Below are 8,222 nucleotides of genomic sequence, written 5' to 3' on the forward strand. Positions count from 1 at the left end.
CGTTTTTGTGTTTGACCCATTTTTATTGCATTTTATACTATATTTAAAAATTATAGTTTTTTCATTGTTGTCATAAAGTTAGTCTCAATATAATAATATACAAGCTTATGCATCAAACTGATGAACACGATATGGTAAAGGGCAAAAGTCTGCACAAGGTCTTATGTGTAACAAACACTACCTGCTGTGAGTATATTTCACACCGATATATCAAAGGTAACCCGATTGAACATAGCGCTTATAAACCATCTCCTTTCAACTAAGAAACATTTATATTTTAGTACATATATATATAGTATAGTTTACTTTTCTGTATTATATATAGTTCTAAGCTACGACCACTCTGTTGTAATGGTGCGTATGCCGTGTTGGCGGCGCCTAAATATCGACGGTCGCTGGTTCGATTCCCGCTCGGAGTGGATATTTGTGTTTATAGACATACTTATTTCCGGTCTGGTTGTTAGACCTTATGGGTCTCCCTCGGAGAGCTCGTTAAGCTGTCGGTCCCGGTTGTTATCATAATATGTGTTATTATGTTGTTGTTGTTGTAGATACACCTGATAGCGATCGTTACTCGTAGTAAGGAATATATCCACCAACCCGCATTGGAGCAGCGTGGTGGATTAAGCTCTGATCTTTCTTCTACATGGGGAAAGCGGCATATACCCAGCAGTGGGATATAACAGGCTGAAGCGAGTTCAAACTATAAAATATAATTGTTTAAGAATTTATTAAATAATGTAGCAATTTAATTTCCCTGAAGTTTATTCAAATGAAGCTTTTATATTTAATTAGCGTACCCGGCTAACTTCTCTTAAGAATGTATTGTTTTTTTTCCTACCCTTCTTGCCCTGACAATAATTAAAATATAAAACAATGAAATATCCAGTCATTCGGAAGTTATGAGCGTACATTAATTTCGGTGATTCATTTTTATTTAAATAGATATACTAATACAAAGCTTTTTTTTAATATATGAATAAAGTATAAGAGAGACGATGTAAGTACTCTTTGTCTGGTAAAAAAAAATCTTCTTAATATATAGAAAAAGAAATCTACAAGAATTAAAAGAACTTCTTAAATATATTTTACAATTACTTATTATAATATTAAATTTTGAGAAAATATGTAGGACTAGCCCTTTGGCGCAGTTTCTAGTGACCTTTCTCGTTCTGCTCCGGGGGTTGTGGGTTCGATTCCCACCCCGAGTCTGGGTGTAATATATATATTTATTTATGAATTTATATATGTATTATTTATAAGTATGTTTATCGAAAAAAAAAGTAGCTATACCAGTCGGCTGTTACCTATAACACAAGCATTAAGTTGCTTACTTTAGGAACAGACGACCGTGTGTGTATTGTGTAGATATTTATTTATTTATGGAGGTACTTTGCTCTATCTCTTATTCTTTATTAAAGAAATACCTGAATAGACCAATAGGTGCATAGTTATCTCATTATATGTTACCGTATTAATTATTCAACAAAATAAATAATATATATATATATATATTTTTTTTTGAAATAAACACTTGGATACGTCAAAAATTGTTAACAACTATAAAAGACTTGCAAATAAAAATATAAATTTTAATTTTGAATAATTGTACTGTGTCATGTTTGTGTACGGATTATTCAAATAAAAACGGATTAAAGTAAGCTACATGACACAATTAAATTAAAAATATTTTCAGCTATGATTTTTTTCTTTTTAAAATTATGGTCTACGCTTGAAATGAAAAAAAAAAACTTATTCAATGAACAGAACAATAAGTCTAGCCGCTGGCATTACTTCTCCGTTTTGAGAGATTAACTTTCAATTATGGGTCTATTTTATGTAGTTCATAATATGCCTTTTCTTAGTTAAACTTGAAAGAAAAATAAAAACATTTCAAAACCACGATTTCTTTGATTTGAAACCACAGAAATTAACCTAAAATCACTATTTCAATCTTTTTTTTATTCATTTAGTAATATTTTTATTAATAAAAAAAAATCTTTTAAATAAAAAAAAATATTTTAAAAATAATTATAAAATACTACTCTACATTAGAAAAGTCAATTAAAAAGTCGTTTTATAATTTTTACAAAAGTTTTAACTTTATAAAGCCTCAATTATCATACTTTGCGGTTCCAACGTCGTTCTTATGTTATTCAACAACTAATCAGAACAAAATTATCTTATACAAAAAACATTACCATTTAATCAAAAGAGAAATGCTTTTCTTTGTGTAAAGACTAACGTATTTCTGTATAGATTGAATTTTCTTCGTAAATTAAACGATGTTACTTTGTACTAAACGACTTACTTTGTTTAGTTATATTTATGATTAGTTTCTGATATACAATTAGTAACAAAATGAAATCAAAACATCTTAAATGTATTTGTCAGCACTTGCGCTGTCGTAGGAAATTAGCAAGGAATTTATAAACAACAGATGCACCGATCATGCCACCTAGCACATCGTTCGATAGTCAACTACCCTCACTCATTATATTACTCGAGTTACTCTGACGTGTATAAAACGATCGGTGCAACCGCGGCTAAGGCAGTCTTGGCTCTGGCTTGGCACGGTGCACTTGTTGTATTTTGCTAGTAGCTTAACCAAGACTCTTTCAATAATTAATTTGTGCAAACGAATTAATTGTTACCTATTATATTACGATCTATAATTTGGCTAGGCAGGGCGGATAACCCGAGAAGTGAAGGTGAACGTTGATGCGCATCTTAACTTCTTAAACCTTTAACCTTTTAGGCTTCCTTAAACCTACACCTAGGTCGTAACTTCGTAAGTCCTGGGAACTGCTCTGAGTTTCTCCCTCTGCCGCACGATGGACCCGGCACCCATACGGTAAATCTATCGAATACTAAGAAGTTAGTCTCGCCCCAGTTAACCAGTGTGATTACTTCTATTCCTACATATTTATATAAACGTCTAAACAATATTTTTCTTTCGACGCCTTCCACTTCCCTATAAATCCTTACATACCCTTGTAACGTCTTATCACCTCTATACGATAATTTGTGTACGTTTTCCCTTCCAATTGTCTATATTTTATTTCGTATTTTTCCAAATATTTAGTTTTAGTTATCAGACGAACCACTTGGTTATAGACGACGAACAGATAAAAAAAATAGGATTTTTGCCTCATTTAAAACATTGTTAGACATAAAAAAATATTGATTTAAAACGTAGTGCCGAATCATCTATTGTAGGTATTTTTAATCTCTGTCAGATTTTTTAAAGAAAATATATTGATTGAACGGTGACAACAACTATGTGTCAATATGTCGATTAAAGCGACACAAAAAAAAACTTAGATTTTTTATTTAACTACATGTGACAAAAAATTAAATTGTAGCGAATTCATTACATGCTTTGCTAATACACACGATTTTATATTTTAGCAAATCAACATTTTATTTTACACTCAATTCTAATTTGTATTAGAAATGTACTAACATTTTTAAACTATTTACTAGTAAATGACTATGTTTCCACAAAACAATTCAAAAATCATTTCGGATACAATTGCAAATCCTTTAAATCCAATGAATACCACGTTAAGTCCACGAAAACTAGTTTAGCTAAAACAAACATGTTAAATATATTTTCATGAGCCCTATAAAAGTTCACTGTATCCGTCAAAGAGCTATAACTTTAGAATACAATTATCATATATCTCAAACCAATTACATAACTTTAATAAATAACAATGCGTAATGCGTTAAAAATATTAAAGGTATAATAGACGGCGCTTTTATTAGTGACGCTACTAGGAAACCATGACAGTCGAATTAATGAGCAACATGATTTAGATAATGATTACCAAAACTTAATAGTTTTAAGAGTGGAACTTTGGAATTTGATGATCAAGAATGAGTATTTGGTAGTTAAATACATTCAAAGTTATGAAGTTTTGAATCTATATTTGTAATTAATGAAATCAGTTTCCATTTTGAATCTCGTTTGAATATAGTTTTGGGTGGCTTTGACGGTGTCTTTGATATAAGCTTATTGCTGGTACGATGATCTGTCTGTTCATTGAACGTTTTATATGAAATGGATGTTATAATTATTTGATATGAGAGGTAAAATGTTGTGGGTGAAAGCATTTTGATAATAATTTTAAGACTATTTGTTGAATGGTGGGTTTTTAACATTATTACAAAATATTAAAGTCTACACATATTAAAGTCACAAAATTTTCAACTGAAGTAATGTTGTATATATTATGCCTATTTTTACATTTTTATTTATATAAACGTATTATATTTATTTATTCAAGGCTCATCAACCTAAGGTACACAGAAAACTATCTAGCGTACGTACATTTTGTTAAAATATTCGTCTACCCGCAATTACAGATGCGGCATTTACAATAATGACGCTCGAGTAATCAATCAATATTATATATAGATGATACAATATACTAATTATTCACGGGTAGGTGCTCTATTTTATTTCAATTTTCTATTTTATATTCTTATAATAAAATTTAAACAAAGTCAGGGTATTCAGGGGTATTTTGTGAGTTAAGAGAAAACTGAAAATTGTCTTAGTATTCAATATCGTAACTTATCGACATTTTAGATTGATTGATATTTATGCAAACGGCGCTAATTTGTAGCTGAGTTTAATTATACTATCATAAAATAAAGTTAGTAACGTAAAGTCAGCTCCACATTGGGTGGGTGTTTTAAGCGCCTATTTGACAATATGATGAATGTGTCAAGCTCACAAACTGAATTTATTATTAAATATCGCTAGCAATTTGTAACTTTGCCTATTACATATATTATATTAATTGCACCAGTCAATGTAATTGTTATAACTAAAATTAATTTGAAAGAATATACGATTTGTAGTGTACAACGTTTCGTTGTTACAAAATTTATTATTGGTAATTTATTTCGCCAGACTATGGTGAACAGTCTTAAAAGTCACGTTTAAATAACGAATTTCTATATCTAAAATTTGAACAATTATTTCGTAGATTTGATTTGAAATAAATTAAATATGAATTGAACGTTCTATTTCGACGTCTTGATTTAATATCCATTTCGCCCTTAATTCACGATTGTTCTAATTATTGTTAATTATTACATTTTGCTATTCATCATTTAGACTCCTAATAAATAAATCATTTCTATATCTGAATTTATAATGTCTTATTGAAAATTTATGAGATAAAAGTACAAATAATTAATGATTAAAATCATCCAAGTATTCATATCATATTTTGTAATTAAACGCACATCAATACTTACACACGACACCCGTCGCTTGTCTATAAGATTAGACTACGATAATTTTGCGTGACTACTAAACTTTATACCTTAAAGAATAAGGTTCAAATTCTAGCATTTATATGTAAGATATTTTCTTTTATTAATCAGTAGGCATTTTGTCAACTGTTCACAGAAGCAAATGTCATAGGCTTAGAGATGATATCTCGACCTCCGGTAATGAAGCTTGGTGTCAGTCGGCTGGAAACAAGGGACGTCATTTCTGTTATGTTAGAGAATCAGTGTTCATATGCCACTCATCTTTTATAACTTTAAATGTTTGATAAAACTATTTTTGTTACTGAACTGTAAAATTCTCGATTTACAGATGCTATCAGATTAAAAGAATTTTTATAAGAGTTATAAAAGAGACTTCTATAGAACCGTTTTGTTAGAGAGATATTTAAAATATTTTTGACTAGGTTATTATTGCGAACGATTTTTGTCGTTCATCGAAACAATTCACTTAGCAATTCTCTAAGATATCAGTGAATAGTGTACTTAATTGGTCAATTGAAGAATCAAATTTAAGCATATCGAAGCCTATCCGATATTTCTATGTTTGAATTTATTCAGGTTAAGTTTTACATGATATCTATTTTGTAACTAGCTTATCCCAAATCCTGTCTTGTCAACTATGAAAGGTGTGATGCTTAAATAGTCTGTAATTTTTTTTTTAAATATTATATGCTTATTATTTTCATTTTTCGTTGCGTGGGCACCCTCTAGGTACAGCGCATTATGTTTATACAAAACTTTTTGAAAAAGATGAATAAAATCGTTAAATTTGTTATGGCGTGACCAAATAGATTTATTTATTAATGGTCTAGATTTCATATAGTTAAATATTTTTTATTATTATTTGGTTTTCAAATGTCCGTCGTAATCTCACTGAAATTCACAACATCGATGTTATTGGTCTATTATTAAAAAAAAAAATCTCTTAAGATAAAGTTTCACTCCGAGAGGATTTTCTGTTTATCAGATAAATACTTTAAAGAATTACATAAAAAATCACTCAGATAAGATTCCACACGATTTATTCTTGAATAAAGTTTAAATTACTTTTATTATTCGAATAAGTAACATCAACCGCCCAAAATGTCGATCTCGATAAGCAACTAATTAAAGAATCAGCCGATCTCTTCGAAGTAGCATTGGTCTGAGAAGGCGATACGTTGAATTGTAATCGAGAACTGGCTTGCGCAAGTAAATGAATCGATTCAGATTACTCTTTATAATTAGCTTCCTCAAAATAGTGAATGTGTATTCATCGGAATTCTTTTATTAAGCCTTTGTTCAACCGCACACTATTGTATTACGAGACATTGCTTTTGTAGAACTGTGATCCCAAAATAAAGTAGGAGAAAATTTCGAAATACACCAGTGGGTGTATCGATGTACATTCTGAGATCTAGAGTAATTTCACTATAAATTATTTTGTAAAATACTTTAGCTTTATGAAATTTCTATCGTTAAAATACAAATTGTCAACGCAATTACGACATTTCAATTAATAAGATTTTAATTTTCCTTCAGGCTGAAAACTACCGTTCCGTCGACCGCTCGCAGCTGCTGCTTGACGCCATTATTAAACGCTTTTCAAGAGCAGGTGTTGATAATAACGAGGGTGAATTTAATTAATGAACACTAGCTAGTTTCTTATGTGGAAGTACTGTAAATTAATCACTAATTTTAATTATAAGCTTAGTATATAGTAAGAAGTTATCAACATTGGGAAACACAATTTACGTTGAAAATCGTGTCAAAGCTACAAAATTTTATCGTGTCATGATTTTATCACGTTGATGTTGTTTTCGAAATATAAAATGTATCTAAGATCACCCATGTGATTGTGTTCAAAAGCCTACTTACGGAAATTCATTGCGTATCTTTTTTTTCATCAAAGTTTATACATAATTGATAAGACCGCTCTTTACACGTCTTTGTTTGGGTTGTCTTGAAGCTTGCTCCTTATCTTTTTTATGTTGTTTTGTTTTATTATGCGAGTATAAAGTTAAAATATGTATTCCTAACATCTCTAAAATATTTGTTAATTATGTTTCGAAGGTCACAGCCATGAATAAAAAAAAACTCTTTAAATTAAGTTACATAAATGCATGTTACCTATAAGTAATATCAAAACATATTCTATCATCACCTGCCCCTAACAAAAAAGTTACAGCAATCCTTTCTAATAGCCATTCCAATAAAACAACTTCACATAAGTTCCCGAGACAAATAATCTGGCGCTCAAATACGAGCAAGTCACCAGAAATCATGACCAACGTAGTGAGTTAGCACCTCGACACGAATAAATAGGGTCTTTTAACAAGCACATACGGCAAGTCTTCTTTAAGAATCACAAATATTGTATACAATTTTGATCTTTAATACAACTGTATGACGATGGTATTTGTGTTACTGTGCGATCTCCGAATTTATCATTGTTACTATTACCCAGTTCCTAGCTGTACGTCGTAATGATCGGTCGGTGCAATATCTAGATTTATTTAATTGGATTTTGTTATGGACGTGCTTGCAGGTGTCCGCAAGGAATATATATTGTTTGAAATTTATGTAAAGTTGTATAGACAAAATCATGTCGAATTCAGTAATATATATTAAAACTTATTTCGACTGAAATTTATGAATAAAGTTAAAACAGAAAGATGCTTAAAAATGCCTTTAAAACTTGAGAAGTTATCGTAGATAAAAAACCATTGAGTTTTGGCGGATATACGACCGATATTTAAATAGTTTAAACTCTAGCTGGGTACATCACAGCAAGAGATGAGAGACGTGAGAGGTTATCCTTAAGCGGTATCGTTTGGTCATTCTTTATAGCACTATTAGGACCACTCTATCCATTTCAGTCCAGATTTGAAGGCGTTATGTATAATAAATGAGTTTGCAGATCCTTGATGACC

This window comes from Melitaea cinxia, chromosome 12 (assembly GCF_905220565.1).
Source record: "Melitaea cinxia chromosome 12, ilMelCinx1.1, whole genome shotgun sequence".
NCBI classification, from domain to species: Eukaryota; Metazoa; Arthropoda; class Insecta; order Lepidoptera; family Nymphalidae; genus Melitaea; species Melitaea cinxia.